The 21440-nt window shown below is 26.4% G+C and overlaps 1 long non-coding RNA gene and 1 other non-coding gene across 2 annotated transcripts; both read right to left on the reverse strand.

The window, feature by feature from the left end:
- Positions 1-16269: 16269 nt before the first annotated feature.
- On the reverse strand, positions 16270-16368 carry LOC114077683. The gene has a single exon (XR_003579056.1). It is a non-coding gene; the product is annotated as a small nucleolar RNA Z221/R21b (small nucleolar RNA).
- A 1116-nt stretch (positions 16369-17484) lies between these two features.
- LOC114077544 lies at positions 17485-20142 on the reverse strand. The gene is made up of 2 exons (XR_003578851.1): positions 19746-20142; positions 17485-18017 (listed from the first exon to the last, which is right to left on the reverse strand). It is a non-coding gene; the product is annotated as an uncharacterized LOC114077544 (long non-coding RNA).
- Positions 20143-21440: the final 1298 nt, after the last annotated feature.

The following is a 21440-nucleotide window of genomic DNA, read 5'->3' on the forward strand; positions in this document are numbered from 1 at the left end:
GTATGAAAAAAATTAAAATATACCTTGAACTTTTATAGAAGAATCATATATACCACTAAATAATTTTTTTAAAAAAATTATAAGTAATAAATATAAATTTAAAACTAATTATTTAAAATTCCGTTAAATGAAGGGTATATGTGAGCCATTTTGTAACGACAGGGGTATATGTAAGCCGTTTGTATAACGGTAAGGGTATATATGAGCCACTTTTATAACGAGGGTGTATCAGCTCCAAATAACAAAGTTGAGGGGTATATCAGACCCTTTTCCCTTTAACCTTAAATGAAACATCAATGATATTTCAAAGCAATTTCTAAATTTGGATGACTATTTAGGGAGTTGACTCTAAGATACATTATGTTTTAATAATATTCCATCGATTTTAGAATTTTCGTAATTGGTATCTAAAATTCATAAATTTGAATGCCTCAACAATATGGTGACTGGCATTGTGAAACGAACTCACAACGGCAAGAAGAGGGAAAAAAGGATTGCATACAAGAAGATGAAGTTTTCAACTAGAGAATTATTTTGGATTTATGATTTTATTATTTTAGAAAGATTTGTTAGAGTTGATACACTAGAGTTCTTAATTAATAATCAATTACTCCTTTAATTAAGGATAATAACTAAACACACTTAATTCAAAATTAATAATGCGTATATCTCAAATTTTTCTACCGTCGATGACACAAGAAGTAATATTCTAGAATAACATGAATTCCTAATTATTAGTAATTAGGACCTAAATTAGTGGAATTTATATAGTTTATAGGCTAGGTTATAGTACAATGTATAAGAAATGATTTATTTGAATCTTGTTTACTTGTATTTATTTTTATTTACAAGATACAGGTGCACCTGCTCAATATCTTAGTATTATAATTTATGTGATATGTAAAATTCGGAAGTTGAATAAATTTAATGTGATTTTTAGATATTTAAATGGTTAATTATTTTTTATTTGCACAAATTTATCGTGAAGAGGTTTATTAAGATGTCTATAATTAAAATTATTTTTGTCATCCGCCGTGAATTTTTTTGCTCAAAGTAGTTATAAGATATAAACAAATATTACCGACATTCAAAATAATAAGTAATGACTAAAGAATATGAATGTAAAACTGAAAGGCATAACTAAACAAATTTCATAATTTCGAAAAAAATGATAAACTAAGTAAATTATAGTAGAAACAAAAAGTTATTTTTAGAAAAAAAAAAGTTATTCCGAACACGCCGAAGTCGACGTGCCTGCTTCAGCATGAAATCTTGACTTAAAACTAAAATTTGTAGCTAAAAAGAATTCCATAATTTTGAAGAAACTACACACTAATTAAATTAAAGTAGAAGAAAATAAAGAATTTTTTTATTTTTTTCGAAACACACTGAAGGAGACACGTCGATTTTAAAAGTCATATCTGTAAAGGATTGCATACTTTTGAGAAAATTATACACTGATTAAATAAAGTAGAACAAAAGAAATAAATTTTTAATTTTAAAAATCATGCTCAAGCAGACACGTCGACGGAGAACTAAAAGTCAAAGCTAAAAAAGATTCTATAATTTTAAAAAAAAATTATACATTAATTAAATTAAAGTAGAACAAAAAAAAATTAAATTTTATTTCGGAACACGCTGAAAGAAGGCACGTGAATTATAAAAGTCTTATCTAAAAAAGAGTCCATAATTTCAAAAAATATACACTAATCAAATTTTATTTTTTTTCTTCAAAAAGACGTTGAAGCAAGCACATCAACAAAAACATGTCTGCATGTCTGCTTCAGCACTAACTGTCTCTTATATAATAAGAGAATGTTTGAATTAACAAACTCCCCAAGGAATAATCATAAATAAAGCGATTATTTTAACATACCACTCCTTATTTATTATAGGAAAAAGGGTTGGATATGCCCTTAACTTTATCATTTAAAGCTAAAATATTTCTTGTTATGAAATGGTTCATATACATTTTTACCGTTTTATAAATGACTCTCATATATCCCTACCACTGCAGAAGGAGCTCATAAGTCATATCTATCTATCATCTAATGGAAGTCAAAAAAAAATAGTGTTAGATATATTTTTTTACTTTTAATTTTAAAAAGATTCATGTTGGGCTATGTATGATCCTTCTAGCAAAGTTAAAGGCATATATTTATTTTTTTGGCTTAAGTCATATACGGACACCTAAAGTTGTCCGCATATTTCACTTAGACAGTTCAACTAAGGTTTGTATCTATTGAACACCTTATTTATTCATAAATCATTCCTATTAGACACAAAATGATGACATGGCAAAAAAAGTGTGTTCCACTCTCCTTGAACGCGTATAGCTATTAAAAATTTAATTTTTTTTTCTTTTTGTTTTCCAACTTATATACTTAATTTTTTAAAATTAAATAAAAAAACAAAAAAAATTTGTTTCTTCTTCACTTCTTCACTGCAGTCATCCTCTAAGTACTCTCTAACTCTTTTATTTTTCTTTTGCTTTTACCTTAACTTTTTAAAATTTAATAGATCTAAAACTCAAATATTGTAGCAAAGCTTCATTTTTTTTTTTTATAAAAATAATATTAATTGATTATTCTTTTAATCAAAAGTTGTTATTTTTTAAGATAATTATGGTAGCAAGTGATTAAAGAAAATTCAAGTCGTTATTTTCTTTAGATAATTATGGTAGCAGTGATCAAAGAAAATTCAAAATGGGCGAAAAGCTTTATAATGGCAGCAAATTTTGACGAAGAAGAACAGGGATGGGGGGTTGATAAAATAATTTATTTTTTTCTTTAATTTTTTTAATCTAATTGTCACGTGTTATCATTTTATTGGTCTATCTGCTATGTATTTGAGACACACGCACTTATGTCTTTCCATAAATTTTCATTTTGTGTTTAATAGATATAAATTTGTTAAGATTAAAGTGTTCAATAGGTACTGCCCTAAGTTAAGGTGTCTAAATGAAATATGCGGACAACTTTAAGGGCTTGTATGTGACTTAGGCCTATTTTTTTCATATATAAAATTATTTTTGACTTTTTTTATTATCATAATTTAAGTTTTTTTTATCTTTTTTTTCTTTAATTCTTTAAAACTGTTAATTTCTTTCAGTTATATTGTAATTTAGTTTTTATATTTGTAAAAAAAATAAAAATTAGAGTATTTACAATAAATTTTACAAAAAAAGAGGACATCTAATTTTATACACCAAATCAAATATCATGGAGCATCTAATTTTATGCGCCAATCAAATATTATTCGTATATAATTAATGCAAGCATTATAATATACTCTCTTCGTCCTATTTTATATTGCACATTTTTTTTTGGTCAGTCCCAAAAAGAATATCACACTTCCTTATATGGTAAGTATTTGAAGGCATAATTTCTCTTTTACCCTTATTGGTCCCACTTAATTTTCTAATACATTTATGAGAAGAAAGAAAAGTGAGTTACTTTTTTGAAGAACAATTTGGTAAAGGAAAGTAATAAATGGCCATAATTTGGCCAAAATTGTGAAAGACTAATTTAACCTTTTCTCTTTCAAAGTAAAATCAAATCTTTATTACTACTATTTCTTAGACTTCTAGAAATATGTGTGAACAACAATTTTATGTTTAATGAATTAGAATTAATATTAATTGTGTGAAGAAAATTATTTGATGAACTTTAGAATATGAGACCCATTAAAATCTAACTTCACCTTCTTTAAATTCTTCCTAATTCTCTCTTTCTTTGTTCCTTTTTCTTCATCTTTTTTTTTTTTGTCATCCTTTCTCCTTTCTTTTCCATTATATATAAAATTAAATTATACAAATTGTAATTCTACAAGATATATTTGGGTACATATTATCAATAATTTTCTAATTTTGAAATTGCAAAATAACATTTACTTATTTCTTTTATATACAAATCATCCAATTCTAAAATCGAACACACACAAAAAAAAATATAATATCTAACTTCATACTACAATTTTTTTGGGAATAATATCACATTTGTTTTCTTTATTTTAATTTCATTATAGTATATTTAATACACTATCATACTAAATTTAAAATAATATGGTTTGATTATTTTTTATTCACTACTATACTCATTTGAATATTATATCTCATAATCATCTTTTAAAATAAATAAAATATTTTTCATGATAATAACAAATCTTTTTTAATAAAGTTTGTACTTTAATGTGATAAATATGGAAAGATAAGTTTTGTGGGAGAAATTTAATAATTAGATGAATTTTATGTATTAAAAAATAAGAAATAATTTTCGTGTTATAATTTGTTTCGATATTTTGTAGTGAAAATATGGCATAACGCTATAAATAAGTTAATTACATTTAAGGTACTTTGGAAATTTCCTTTAATGTGATAATTCTCACAATGTTCAGTAATATATTTGATACTTCTCACATGTGATTTTTTAAAAAATATTTTTATTTCAATGATTAATTTCAATCTTAAACATCTATTTGTGAATTTATTTACTTATCATTATCTAAATAATTTTTTCAATTAAAAAGAAAAATATCTTTTTGTGTATGTGTATAGTTCATTCTATTTATTTTAAAAAATAAATATTATCCAGTTAATTAAAAAATTGCACGTTTTAGTTAAAAAAGTATTTTTGAATTTTACCTTAAAATGATGCTCATAAGGTACTAATGCACACCTTGGAAAAATTAGTTTTCTTTTAAAATAAATCTCTTTATCGAAGAAAACAATTAAATTTCCAACTAATAATAAGTACAGATGACAATCTTCTCTACTTAAGATTATATTTAATTATTTTACCAAGCATAGATTTAAAAACAAATATTGAAATTTTCTTTAAATATAATCAACTAAATAGATTATTTTGGTAATTAGATATTTCTAAAAATAATTGATGATAAGACATTTATAACTATGTCACGAATAACACATTAAATTTTTATGGCCAAAAGGATTTACCCATTAGGATATACATGTTTAAAAAATTATTCATTTATTATAGAAATTTTTACTGAAGGAGACAATTAAAATTCATGTTAATAATATACACATATATTTCAATAATGGTAATCAAAAGTCAAAATACTTTAGAATTGATAAAAATCAAACGCATTATAGAACTATGTAATTCAATTTTTTAAAACATAATAATTAAATATGTAGGTGAATTTTTTAAATATGTAGTTTTAAATATGTGATTTTTTTAAAATATAATATTTAATTATGAAGTTTAATTTTTTAAGACATAATAATTAACAATTATCAAAACTATAACATTACTGTGTAACAATCTTGGTTTGTGGTGAAATAAGATCGACACTTATGAACCATATAATTTGTAAATATTTCTTTACTATGTCGATATCTAGTTATTAAAGTATTTTGAAACTTGACTGTTATTATTGAATTATTTTACATTACATTTTAAAAAGCATTTTAAAATTGAATTAAAAAAATTATTGAAAATTGAATTTAAATAATTATTTAAATAGATAACTTAAAATTATTCATAAAATTAATACGATAAAATTACTTAATTTAAAAATTCTTAATCAGTTTCAAAAAAATATTAATTTGAGAGAATATATATATATATATATATATTTTTTTCTTCTACAACTACGTATACTTAATATTTTAACATATCATTTAACAAAACAACAAATAATACCAATAAAGAAAAATATATATGTGATGAAANTATATATTGTGACTACAACTACGTTTACTTAATATTTTAACATATCATTTAACAAAGGTAAAATTATTCATTATCCCCTAAACTTGAAGTTTTTTATTCGTTGTACACTTAAATTTTATTTTATTTGAAACCCCCCCTGAACTTGTTTATTCATCCAACGTGTACACCTTTTCTATCCACCTGGCGTAGAAATTAAAATCACTCTACTGGACGCGTAAGGGAGTGATTTTTTGCCACATCATAAAGCTACAACAGTAAAAATAAAGAAAGGAAAATCTCCATTTTTTTTAATATTGACAAAATGTATTCATTACACCCAACATTCTCATGGTTCTTAAGCATATAAATCAACTAACCGATGTTTTCAATCTCATTGGCTATCCATGCCATCAACATTCCTATCAAAATGTTTGAAATTGCATTTATTTGCTCTTTTGTGTTCCTTAGCATTATCGTTAACTAAGGCTTCAACATCTTTCTAGAATAGGCCCTCCACAAGAACTCCATCTTTCGCAAACCTGCAAAAACATATTTATCTCATCAGAGGCAAGTCATTCAGTTTATGAAACTCCCACATGTGTAGGGAGTTTGGGTTTTCATGAGTACAAACAGGAAGCGCCGTTTTCTCTCTTGTTTTGGGGGGCTTTGGTTAGAGACGGGTTCATAAATATACTTTGCCAAGTTTAAATTTTGTGTTCCTTTCAAGAATGGCGTTATGCTGGTAGTGGAACCATTATTATGGTTGAGATGAGGCGGGAGAGGTGGAGGTGTTGAAATATGATATTTATTTTTTGTCATTTTAATTTATCTAGGTGGCTATTATTTATCCAGGTGAAAATTCACATCATCACTATTTTTGCCAGCTGACACGCGTGTGTACTCACACTAGGAGCATCGGACAAAAAGGTGTACGTGATAGTGGAATAAACAAGTTTGAGGGGGTAATTAAAACAGAATATAGTTTAAGTGTACACCAAATAAAAAAGTTTCAACTTTATGGATGTGATGAATACTTTTGCCATTAACAAAACAACATATAGTACTAATAAAGAAAAATATATATGTGATGAAACTTTGATCTAGTCCATATTTAATAAATTTGTGTTGTCATTATCATCGGAGAATTAATAAATTCTTAAAATATTGGGATAATGACAGTTCAAAACACATTAGACATGATAATTGTCAATAGTTATATAAATAATGCGTATAGCTCATACATGCCGAACCGAGGAGAGTCAATTATTAATAGTACGATCATTAATAGTATTAATCAAACAAGACTTATCTCCTATATTACGTAGATTTGATGAATTGTAAATCATTACTTATATTTATTACTAAAATACCTCCTATTAAGTAATTTTTTTAATTATTATATTTAAATAAATTAAACTATATGTTTAAATAATTTTTAAATGTAATCTATAAAATATTGAGATAGTGACAACTCAAAATACATTAGATCCGATAAATATCGACAATTATAGAAATCGTATGTATAATTCATATATGTCGAACCAAAGAAAATAAAATATTAATTTTATTAATCATACATATTTTATCCCTATATTACGTCGTTTCGATAAATTATGAATCATTACTTATATTTGTTACTAAAATGACCTTTAAATTCTAATTAAGTATTTTTTTAATTATTATGTTTGAATAAAATAAATTAGTGTTAAGTAAATTCAGTTAACACAAATATTTTTGCCATAATCTGTTGTAATATTAGTCAAGTGATTTTTTTTATTTATAATACAACAAACAAGAATATAATGTGATTCAAAAAATATTTTTTTTACTATTGATGTCATAATTGTTATTTTTAAAACATAATTGAAAACATTTTTTTATGGGTCATCCAATCTACTTATTGATCAATGTTCTCTTTGATAGAACTTGTAGTACATAGGGATTCCATAGTACATAATTGACTATAGAATTCTCAATAATTGATGCAATTAATTGTTTTCAATATGTTGGAAATATGATAGAAGAATATAGAGATCCAAAAATGGCTTCCTCCAAGCATATATTTAATTTTAAGTTAAAAAGGTAAAAATGTCCCAAAAAAAATTAATTAATAGTGTAAATGAGTCTTTTTACCATTCTGACCAAATTATGGACAATTTTTTTTTCATTTGGTAAACATTTCAAAATTTTCATTATTTCTTAAAATTTGTGTTGAATCAAACATTGTCACATAAAATGAGACGAATGAAATATATGTTATTTAACATTATTCTTACGTATATTTTGTCAAACGAAGAGACAAGGTATTGAAAAAACGTGAATGGCTTGGATGGACGGCTTGACAAACTGTGGACGGTCACGACTCACAAGCCGAAGCCCCAAGTAGTCTAGCCTGTTCAACTCACATACGTACAGCTCAGTACGGATACTACGTACTTGCTAGTTTTAAGATTGATTTTTATTTATATAGGAATTATAAATACCATGGGAAATGAGTTATTTGGTCAAACTTGCAATCTTTTGTTTCACAATAAAACAATTTTACCAACATTTTCTTTCAAACAAACGTTTTTTTACCAATAAAAGGGTTAATGATTTTAATTGATCAAATTTTTTACTTAAAAGGTGTTAGGATAAAAACCGACTCAAATCGATTATTAGTACTCTATTTCATTTTATTAGATTTAGTTTTATATTCCTAAATTTATAATATTTAATTTTATTTTAATTTTGATGGAAGAAATCGAGCAGATCGACAAATAATAATATATTCTGAAAATTATAATATTTGAGGTACACATGTCATAGTTTCATTTTCTTTATTGTTTTAATAATTCATAATGTTCATTTTTTAAAAATCAAATAGAAATAAATATATTAATATAAATTTAAATTTAAAGTCAAATAATTATGTATTTAAGAAAAAAGTTAGATTAAGATTTCTGCTCTTAACCCCATAAAATCAATTGTATTATTTTTATGACAAAAATAAATAGTTATTTAAAATTATCAAAAAAATAAAATAATTAACTGTTGTTTTCATTTTACTCTCTCTATCAATTTATTATTTTTAAACTCAAAATTCAAGCATAAAATATTTTTTATTATATTAACATGATAAGAATGACAACTAATAATATTTTAGGTTGAATTGCAACTTAGTGAGAAGGTTATATTTTTGAAGAAACACTATAAGTTGCAATTCTTATCATGTTAATATAATGATAAAAAATATTTTTAAAATATCAATTAAATTTCACATAGCTTGAATTTCAAGACATATGTCATATAAATTGAGAGAGTATATATGTATGTAGGAGTTTATGAATGATTTTCAATTTTGAATTAGATGAAAGTAAAAACAAAACTTTTGTAATTATTTGTGAAGATTACATATGGTCTTTCTATTATATTTTCTTGTTAAAGAATATTGAATGCATTTAAGTGTTTATCGATACATAATTTAAATAATTATTTTTAGTACTTTAGATAACTAAATAGTATGTTGGGAGTATGATGAATTAGGCTAAATTTTATACTTCTAAAATTATTAAAGATAAACCAAAAATAGCAAAATTTGAAACAATAGTTAAAACAAAACAAGAAGCGGAAAAGTTAAAATGATGGGAAAAAGTTAAAAAGTAAGAACGAAAAAGCTTAATTATCCACTTGTCAAATTATAAAAGGAGGCTCATACAACTTTTATATATTACCTCATATTTGTCCCTCAAATACCATAAAATTTTTCTATATATTCACATCAAAATTTAAAATAAGACATCCAATTAGAAACAGGATTGAAACCTTTAAGAGTTAAGACTATTCCTATTGAAAAAAGAATTAAAACTATTCCTATTGGAAAAAGGATTGAAACCTTAAGACTATTATTCCTATTGAAAAAAGAATTAAGACCTTACGACTATTCATATTGGAAAAAGGATTGAAACCTTGAGACTATTCCTATTGGAAAAAAGAGTTATCTAGAATGAAGTCATAACTAAATTCATACTTATTCTAACAAACGAGATGGTGATTGTCCGTGCGCGCACGGGTTCAATATTTATCTATTTATGTAAAAATTAGTTTAAAAACGAATTACTCGAAAACTTCTTTAATGGATAGTAACATACATTATTCATATGTTGACTACACTTCTAGATGAATCATCTTTGTTTGAATTGTTGGTATATATATACATTTGAATTGTTGGTAAAAGGCACGAATATTAATGATGAGTTCCTGGTTAAAATAAGAGAAATGTTTAATTGATGGAAGTAGATAGTGTAGCAATTGTAGAATTGACGTATTTGTTGTGATGTAGCTTTTCAAGGCATCACCACATTACAATTTTTTTTTAAGGTCGCTTGTAATTCAATAACCCTCGAAAGGGAGCTAATAAGCTAGGATTCCATTGAAAGAAATATAATTAACAATATGATAGCTAATACAAAAACAGAAAAATCTAAAAATCAATAAAAATATCGAAAGAACACCAGAGAAAGCATTAACAAAAAAAAAAACACATATATATATGTTTTATTTAGTAGTTGACATAAACTACAGTAGGATGATAAAAACATAGCAGCAAATACAAGAGGCATAAAATATATTGAATGCCTTGAGAATTTAAAATGCAAATATAATGGTGTAACTATGTTTTGTTGAATACAAAAAAGGACGTAGAGATATTGAAACCATTTGAACAGCTGTCCCAAAGTAAGAGTAGAAAGGGTTGCTTTTAATGACACGTAAAATATCAACAACATGAAGAATGAAGAGTTTTTAGTAAAATTTCGATGTATACCCTTGAGAATCAAGAAAGGCTATCATATTCTTTTGGCTAAATCTTTGAACCTTTTCAAAATTACAGTTCATTGCATCCACTCTCATAAAAGGATTGAAAAGTTACCTTATTATTAGAAAGACTTGGAAAACAAAGTAGTTTATCGAAAAGGAAATAAACTCATTTATAGTTCTATGAGACGTATCCAAAATTTAAACAACACTATTTTAAATTGTATTGAGCATGATGTTTATAGAGGAATATTATACTTAATAGCGTTTTAAAATACTTTGTTGGAATTCATCTCGGGGTTCGTCCTGGAGAGGGGCTCTAGCAAAACGTTCGAGACTCAAGTATAAGACTTATGCTGTAAGTACGTTCAACACCCAACGATCGGGGTTCGCCAAAAAAAGATCTTACGCAAATTATGTGTTAAAATCTTTATTTAACATCATTAACCCTCATAATTCTTGAATAAGTGAATGATACAAAATAATTTTTTAGTCTACAGAGATAAGAAGTAACACTGTGAAGGTGATTTAATACGTAACATATTTTTTAAAAATTGTAACGAAATTGTACTTTTTCACTTATCCATTGATCTTTCATGGTTTTGTCGTTTGTCTCAAAGTTATCATATTTTATTTAGTTATTTGAAAGTAATATTACTTTTATTCATGATGGAATGACGTTTTTATTATAATAGTAGCAAGTTTTGATTTTTTTTCTTTTAGGGGAGTAAATTGTATTATATGATAGAAACTATTTTTAGAAATAATGATTCTATTATTATTACTCCCTCCGTTTCACAAAGAATGATCTACTTTGACTTGACACGGAGTTTAAAAATATAAAGACGACTTTTGAATCTTGTGGTCCTAAATTAAAGTAAGGGCAAATGTATAAAATTGTCCTTTGATCTTGTGGCCTTAAAATATGTCATGTGAAAATCTAAAATTAAAATGCAACTAGAAAAAAACGTTATTCTTTTTTAAATAGACTAAAAAAAAGGAGGTCATTCTTTCTTAAGCGGATTGAATAGAAAGTTAAGATATTAAATTATTTATGATTGTATAATCATGTTAAAAGTTTTATTTTTTATGAGTTCCGTTAATCATGTTTGTAGTTATTTCAAACTATTCATGTAATTTTATGATTTTGTGCTATTATATTATCATATTTTTTATATATATATTTAGTCAAACCTACTTTTAAAAAATCCAAAACACCCCTCTTAGTTCCATATATATCCCCAACTAATATTAATAATAATACTATTAATTAATCTTAAGGTTGAAAAAAGTCGAGAACAAGGAAGTCAATAAAATTAGGGACGTTATTAAATTGAAGAAGAGGAGAACTAACTAATCAATAGTTGAAGTTAAATATTTCAAATGATCACTTTAATTTAAAACACAATGAATTTAGGCATAATCAAAGTATTTATGGATGTTTACTGTAATTAACAATTATTTGTGCTTACATACTTAAAATAAATACAAAATCAATTTGCACGTCAATGATTATAAAATTGAAAAAAGAAATACATGTCGTAAATTGAATGTCCATTATTAATGTCATGTGTTATAACAGTATAATTTTAATTAATTAATGATATATATCGTAACTCAAATTATTTAGAGAGCATGGAGATCTGACTGTAAGCAGACAATTACCAATCAGTACAATTAGACTAATTCAAGATGAAAATATCTCCTAATATATACCCTCATACTACCTTCTAGTATCATCTTATTCTCTAAAGATTTCTAATTTATTTATTTGTTGTATTACCGTGAGTTATATAATATTCATAAAATAATTCTATGATAGACAATTAAAAACATAATATAAATTGTTATGTACATCAACATAATACTTTCAAATTTCATTTGGAAAAAAGGTCTGATATATCCCTCAATTTTATCATTTAGAGCTAATATACTCCTTGTTATGAAAGTGACTCATATATACCCCTACTTATATACAAATGACTCACATATACTCTTTTCCTCTAATGGAAATAAAAAATAATAATTTTAATCTAATTTTTTTAATTATTTTTTCTAAAAAATATAATTTCATATGAGTAAATTTAATCCTCGTCAAATAGATTTTTTTTAACTTTTTTTTTGTTTCAATGACTAATTTAGAATTATTATTTTGATAATCAAATTTATTTATGTTTCACTAATATTCTTGTAAAACATATTGTAGATGACCAAATTTTTTTCTTCGAATACAAAAATTAAATTACAATATAGACAAAAAAAATAGTTATTTTTTTCTCTTTACTCTAAGGAATGAAAGAAAAAAAAATAAGAATACGAAATTCAAATAATTATAATAAAAGAAGTAAAAAAATAATTTATGAGTGAAAAAAATTAAAATATACCATGAACTTTGATAGAAAAATCATATATACCCCTAAGTTATTTTTAAAAAAAATAAAAGTAAAAAATATAAATTTAAAACTAATTTTTAACTTCCGTTAAATGAAGGGTATATATGAGCTCATTTTGTGGTGGATACATTATATATTTTTTGTCACATTTTTGTATCCGCCTCATTTTTTGTCACATTTTTGTATCCACCTAATTTTTATATTTGTCTCGTTTTTATCACATTTTTGTATCCGCCTCATTTGACGTAAAATGAAGGACTTTTAAAATTAATAGGGGATAAGGGTAATAAGTGAACTTAAGGAAGGGATTTTTGTTATTTTTTCCTTTTTTTATAATGATTAAATTAAGTTATAAATTACAATTTAAAAATAGTATTATAAATATCGACAAAACAATAGTACATGATGTTAATGTTACAATACAACTTGTTAATCAAATCTATAAATAAAATTATCTTGATAATATTTATTAAGTTTTTTTTTTCCAAGTAAAAGTAGAAATATCTAAATAGAAATATTAACCTAATCATTTTGAGTTTGGACTCTCTTTCATTTTAAAATTTAATATTATCTTATATTTTTAAGGGAAACTTACATAAATATACTATAATAAAAAAATATTTACCATTTATAGCAATAATATTTTTACCTCACTTGATCACTTTTAATTCATTTATAATACAAGTTTAATACATTTTACAAAGAACAATTTATTATTCACATATAATACAAATTTTAATGATGAATAATATATTTATCACACATTTTAATACACTTATAATACAATGTGACAATTTTTTACCAAACAAACATAATATATTTCAAAAAACAATTATAATTCATATATATTGCATACATAATTCACTTTTAATACATATTACAGATTTAACAAAGCATTGCTATAAATGGTAATAAACAAAAAATATCGCTAAAATCAGTAATTATTTTTTAAAATGTATTAATTTATGTAATTTTTTCTATTTTTAATTAATTTTTATTAGCCCACGGGCCGGTCCTACCGACATTTCTTAAGCCGCACGAATAACAGATTTATTCAGGTCGGACTAAAAACCCTTTTTTTATATGGGCTCCAAAAATCTTAGTCCAATCTTATTAAATCGCGAATTAGACAAGTCAGTCCAAGAGACCTAGCCCATATTAACGGCTCTAGTGAAAACACAACTATAAAAATAAAATACATAAAAAATTGTAAATATTTCACCGTAAAATCTTCATTGATTTAACAATAATATTCTTAACTTGTTTTATTCAAAAATACAATAGTCAATAATATATTATATAACTCGAACAAACTTTAGGCAAATTATTCAGCTTAAAGCTCAAAAAAAGAAATTCTTCCTCCAACAAATGAACTCTTTTTTTTCTCTAACATTAACCTCAATTTTCATGCTCTCTATAATATTCTCAAGACTCGTCACATGATTAAAATGACTGGTACTTAAAAGGTGCTAAAATTCTTATTTTTAAATAAATTGAAAGATGTTAGAGTAATATTTCCTTTGCTTATCTTTACCCATTCATTATATTATTTTAAAATATTCAATGATATTTGTTCAGTTTATAACTTTAATGAATAATTTATCATTTTGTACCTATTCATCCTTGTTATTAAATACTATTCATTTTTCAATGTTTTATTTTCAATAAGGGTGATTTGGTTAAATTAATATTATCATTTACTATTTTCTTAATTCCTATATCAATCAATAGTGGGTAACTATTATTGGATAGAGAGAGTAAGTCTCAAGTACATGACCTGTTTGGATTGACTAAAAAATTGATCAAAAGTACTCTAAAGTCATTTTAATTTTAAAGTATTTGATAAGTTAAAAATAAATTATACTAAATTCAAAATTACTTAAAGTAAATAAAACGTTAAAAGTAAGTACTCTTCTATTATTATTATTATTATTGTTGTTGTTGTTATATCAAATATTAAATAATAATAATATTCAAAACTTGCCAATTAGACGAAATCCCTTTACATTGTAGCAAACATACGTTTTCTGGCCCAATAACCTAGCCCAAAAAAAGGCATAAAATCTCCAACTTATACTGGCACTCGATAGCTCACATTTATTTTTATTTTTATTTTCGATAGCTCACATTTATGTTTCAATTTAATAAATATTTTATGCTCAAATTAAGTTATCCAGCAATATTAGCACAAAGCAATGCTAGTTGAAAACAGCTTAATATGGTTAAGTAACAATTTAGAGGTGTTTTTACATGATTTGAGGAATATTTGAGATGATTTTCAGACTAAAAACTTAAAAATTAAGAAGACTTGATACATGCGTGTAGCCTTAGGATCTTAATTGTCAATTTTAGAGATGAATTTCAATTAAAAAATCTATTCTTTTGGTCAAACAAAGTGTCTTTATCTTATTAAAATAAAATTAATATACGATCGATCTAGTGTCTCAACCAATTCTACAAATTTTGTTCTAAAAAATAAAACATAAGCAAAAACCAACAAGGCCCCTTTAGAGTTGAGAACTTCATTGTCCCTTCTCAATATAATATAGCCAGTAATTCTTCAATTAAGATTTGACTCCTCTTTATTTTCTCTCTTCATTTTTACAAGTTCTTAATTATATAGGAGATAATGTATCATTTATTTACGAAGTAATAAATTATCTCAATTATGATTATAAGTTATCTTAATTTATTAAATCTAATCCATTAATTAAATTTTTTGAGCTGCATCTTTCACCCAACATAGTGCTTCATTTCGAGTCGTTCAGCTTTAGTGTATATTGAGATTATATGTATATATACAATATAATTTTTCAATAAAAATCGAAAATATTCACTCTAGAATTTAGAAGAGCCCATGTCACAACAAGCAACTTTTTGACCCGGGAAACAATGACCAAGAAATCACAATTAATTTGGTAAACCATTCTTAATTTTCTGTCTAATTGAAAGACTTCAACTTCTACCTAATTGGAAACTCTTTCTGGTGAATTCTAACTCAATTATGAAATTCTAATTCAATTATAATCAAACATATTAGATTACTCCGATAAATATAGAAGAATAAACGTTAACACAACTAATAGCTAATAATACCTCATAATTTTTATTTTATCAAATCTTACTGTATATTCAGTCAATGATCTTCACACCATCAATCTTTCATACATATGTTAAATTAAGCAAATATTAGCGTAATTATGCAATACCAAAAGCAGATCAGGAAAAGGAGTAAATGATTGGAAGCCATTGGCATGGGTGGAATAGGAAAAATCTCAATATTCATCTTTTTCCCTTCAGAAAAAAAAAACAAATACAATATTTTTCCATCCCACCCACTCCAAAAGATTCCCAAATCCCTCCTCCCTTTCCATTTCCCAAAAAATAATAATAATATGTATAAAGAGCTCAGAAACAAAATGGGTATGAGAAATTTATCATCACTCAAATTTAAAAAATTTTGTAAGAGTGGTGCATGACATCTCTAAATCTCATCACAGCTCTTTCTGAAAAAGAAAAAAAAAGAAACATGAAGAAATTGTATGGAAAGGGAGAAATAATTGGAAGCCATGGGCATGGGCGGTGTAGGCAAGATTTATCATATCATACAAATATGAATAGATCTATCTTTCCCCACCACTCACGCCAAAAGCTTCCCAAAAATCTTCATCCCTTTCCCAATTTCTGAATTTTTTTTATGAATAAACAGTAAACGGCTGTATGTAGGTTTATTGAATTTGGTGGAGTGGTGTGTGCTTTATATAGTACAAAAAACATGGTGAAGTCTCCGCTGAGTTGAAACCCTAATTTTTGTGAGTTTACCATCCTGTCCTATTAAGCTTACAATAATTACAAAATCAGCAACAAATAGAGTATCATTTCTTTATTCCAAAGCTTTAGCATTTTAAAGTAGGGAAACTATATAACTAAGCTAACAATAAAATAAAATTACGTAGTTAATAATTAATTATATGTGTTAACTTCAAGTTTGTATAATTCATCACATTAATATAACTTTTAACTAATAATTATTCGTTTGATTTGTATTTATATATGACGATGATTTCCTTAAGTTTTTCAATTTTATCATCATATTTGCATAACTTTTAAAAGTTTGTATAAACTGATTCCGAAATTTGTATAGTTGTTTAAAGGTCATATATCTATGTTTGTGTCAATTTATTATTTCGAGTCTTATCATTTTTGTATAAAATTAGATTTTACATTACTCAGTTATATAAAAAATACGAATTATACAAACGTACCCGTGAATTATACAAACGAAATGCAAATTATAAAAAAAAATTACTCTTGCTCGCATCTCTCCTCTCTCTTCTCTCAATCTCGCTCGCCAAATATGCAAATATACATCAGTTATATTTCTACAATTATGTAATCGATACCCATATACAATTCACCTTTGTCCTATTCTCTGCCCTCTCTCGCACACCTCTCGCTTCAGTCTCCCAATCTCGCCTGCAACTCTCCTCTCTATAACATGTCATTACAAATCGTAATTGACAAACTATAACTATGAAGCATAATTGGATTGATTTTTAATCAAATCAAGTTAATCAGTGTTAAAAAAATTTTACAATCGAATCAACTATAAAAAAAAATGATTTAATTCAATTTTCCCATTTATAACTAGCTAACGAAATTGATAATGATAAAATAATAAATATACTCTATGAGATGACTATTTCAAATATGAATCAATACATTTCTGTGCAGTAACTTCCGTTATTTGCACACGAAGCTTGGTATAGAGCTTAGACATTCTTAATTGTGTACTTCTCAGCTGCTCTATAACCTTTGCAATAAGCTCGTCCTATCAGGGTAACATTCAAAGAGTGATGATCCAGAAAACTGAAAATTCAATCGGCGAAATATGATTCTTTTTCGAAGTGGATGAGTAAATCATTAGCTAGGTGAAATGCAAATTACATCACAAGAGAGCATAATTAACGGGTAAAACTTATCTCCACCGAGTGTTTACACCAAATCAATCTATGTATGTCATGTGTTTAAATTTATTGTTCAATTTACTCCATTAAATCAGCAGATTGCATTGGCTTGATGTAAACATCCGGTGTGAATAATTTTTTTTCCTAAATTAACTCCGAGGCTGCAATATCTCAGTAGCAGGTACCTTGTCATAAAATAAAAAGGTTTGAGCCAAAGATGAGCATGACATTTGACATAAACTACAAGGATACATTCTATAAAAGGAGGAAGATTCTAACTTGTAGATCAAACATTGCATCCCGCAAGAACAATAAAACTGTCATTTATGAAGCATAAGAGACGATATGCAATTATGCTTCATAGCATAAGCAAAAATGGTCATCAACACAAAACAAATTACTATCATATCAGTATTAAAACAATAAAAAGAAAAAGTTTTTAGTTCAACAAGTTGAGGGGAAATGAGTAATGCTATCTAAGATCAATGCTTCATCTACAAAGGAGAGGTAACTTTGCAGGTTCTGCAGATTTACTGGGGCATCTTACTGAAGTTTTGAAAGTAAAAGCTATGCTTCGACACCCCAAGCATCCTCAAGTCCATTACTTGGAGGACGTTTCGATCGTGTATTGCACATAGAACAATACATGGAACTCAATTTAGAATTTTTTTCACAAATTTTCACTACAAACAGAGAAAAATCAATTACTGAATCTTGACAAAACCAAACCAACACTTTATATTGCTTATCAGAAAAATGGCAAGTTTACACCATTAATTAACCATGGTCTTAACTGTTCTCCGATGCAGCTATATCAAATGATGAAGCTTAAGTAATATTGATGTATTTAGATGCTAAGTTTAGCAACTTTGAACCGCCACAGTTCATCAACCAACTGTTCACATTATACTACATCAATACTACCCAAAATGAAAACCGGAGATATTGGCTCACACCGGGGCAGACCCATTGAACAAAATGGCATGTAGGTGCTTTGGTCGTAAAGTTGAGTTTTGAGATCATTTGTGCCCCACACCGAGGATTCAAATCATGGTGTAACCTTTCAACTTTTTGTTGAAAAAATGCAAAGGAAACTTGCTTCATGGTTTTTGACTTCTTTTTGTACTTTTTTTTGCTTATATTTTTTTGCAGTTAACTCTCACTTTCCAGTTTTTTTATTTCATTTACTAACTAAATCTTACACTAGCAATTATTTGTTAAAAGGAATTGAGCAACCAAAACGTAAAATCCTGAGTCCAGCCCAAAATCAAAACCAGACATATTGACTATAATGCTGAACTCAACACTATAAGTAAGCTTGATAACTAAGAGCAATTCAGCAATCAGCAGACATTATGTGATATGTCAACGCAGAAGTTGAGAACACATAAATATTCATCAAGATCCAATCTTTAAAAGCAAATCCTTCAACAGAGATGCAAATATTTAAGTGCTGATGACATTGTGATTATACAATTCATAGTCAAATACTCTAAAAATCTCAAAAGAATCACAATGTTATTGTTGAAAGGAAGGCATTAATCTCCACTAGCGGTCAAAAAGTATTGTTGTCTAGTGCTTTGTAACTTGGGGTTCATTATTTTAAATTGATAAAAAAAAACAGAACACGAGTTAACTACGCCAGGTCCTATAATCTCAATTTATGCACTGTGTTAGCTGATGATTGCCCATTTCGTTAGAGTTGGAGAATATGGTGTGCATCTACATATGCTTCAAATATTCTTTTTCCCCCTTCATTTCTGCTACTAATAGTTGGTCAGGTCATGCAAAATACTTATATAATACCAGATTCAGATGACAACACAATCAGAAACTCTAAACATAAAACATGTTTAAAAAAACTCAAAATACTACAACACAGGAGATAATTTTCAACAGGATTAAGAGCATACCAAGATGCAACTGGAGAAAAAGGAAAGGGAGAAATAACTGGAAGCCATTGGAATGGGGGGAATCGGTAAGATTTTAATTTCATTTTCTTTATGAAAAATAAAATATGATATCTTACCATGCCACCCACTCCAAAAGCTTCCTGAAAAATTCATCCCCTTTCCCTTTCCTACATACTCATTTCTCAAAGCTTCATCTTACTGGTTTTCTTGCTACTCACTTATATTTATATATATATAGACTAGAAGCGGCGGTAGGATGGAAACCCTAAATTATGAGGTTCCCAAAATACGTTTTTAACCACGCATGTCTTACTTTTGTTAACTTAAGTCCAATAACTTCTGTGTATGACGATTCTACGCATCAACTCATTATACTACTAACTTTTCTTTTTTGCTTAATTTTAGTAACTTTATTTTATGCATCAAGCTGAAAACAATTTTCTTATCCGATCTTATTATATAGTATAAAATTTTACCTTGTGGTTGTGTATTGGATGATATTGTTTTGGATGCATCTTTCTTTTAGTGATTTTGTTGAGTTTACTGGTAATTATTACTGTTCGATTTTATTGACTTATGTAGCTAGATTGTACATGTGTGTACCAGAAACTTTTTTGATTTTATTAAGAATCTATTGATTTTCGAAATTGTTTCTGAAACTTTTTTAGACTGCACTCGAATATCATCTAATAAAATAGATAGAGTGTGTCTAACAAAATTGAGTGCTTCTTTAAGCCCCCCAAACGAATGTTGTATATTAGAGTGACTTGTCTTAAAATTGCTATATCTAATACTAATAAAACTAGATTTTGAGTTGATAAACAAAATGTATCCAACTTAAATTGAGCGAAGAAATTATATAACTGTATCAATAATACAACATAAATTTCAGAAGATTGGATTTGAAATACAAAGCGGAATTTCAAAAGGTACAAGAATTTCAAAAGAAACTAGTTATATTTGAGATATAATGTAAATTTCAATACGAGAATTTCAAAAGAGTGAAGTTGTATTTGAGATACAATGTAAATTTCAATATTATCGTCATGTACCGTTATCAAAAATATCAATATGTATGATAAATTAGCAGCAAAATAACACTATCTGTGCAAATTCCTCTTAAATTTTACTAGTTGAAAATATCCAATTGAATGATAACACGTCTATGTTTTAATAAGTTTTTATTTTAACCATAGGAGATTCAATTGAAACAAGGTTAATGAATAATGGGGTTAGATTGCCGCAAAGTTAAAATGTGTATATGCCCTGCCCTCTCTGGACAATTACCTGGTGCAATTTATGCACTTATTTTTTTTTCTTCATAAAACAACACTTTGATCTTTACCAGCCCCTCATTATCAACATGATTAATCACAAAATGAAGAGCTTTTGGGAGGTTTCTCATGTTATTAAACAGATCAACCAACTCTCCAGTAGAAAAAACTTACCAGAGGTCACATAATGTTCAGGGTGTCTGTGATGCTAACTGAATGATAAACCAAGTTAAACAGCTAATAGAAATCACAAACACATGATGAAGCTACTGAAAATATCAAAACAATGTAAGCACACATACTAGGACCTTTGCAGTCTATGGATGATACTTCAAAACAGAGTAATCTAACTCATGTTAGCTCCATAGACGATTAGATAGTTTAAATGTAGACAAGCAAGAAACAAGATATGTTCTCTGAT

Source organism: Solanum pennellii, chromosome 6 (assembly GCF_001406875.1).
Source record: "Solanum pennellii chromosome 6, SPENNV200".
Lineage (NCBI taxonomy): Eukaryota > Viridiplantae > Streptophyta > Magnoliopsida > Solanales > Solanaceae > Solanum > Solanum pennellii.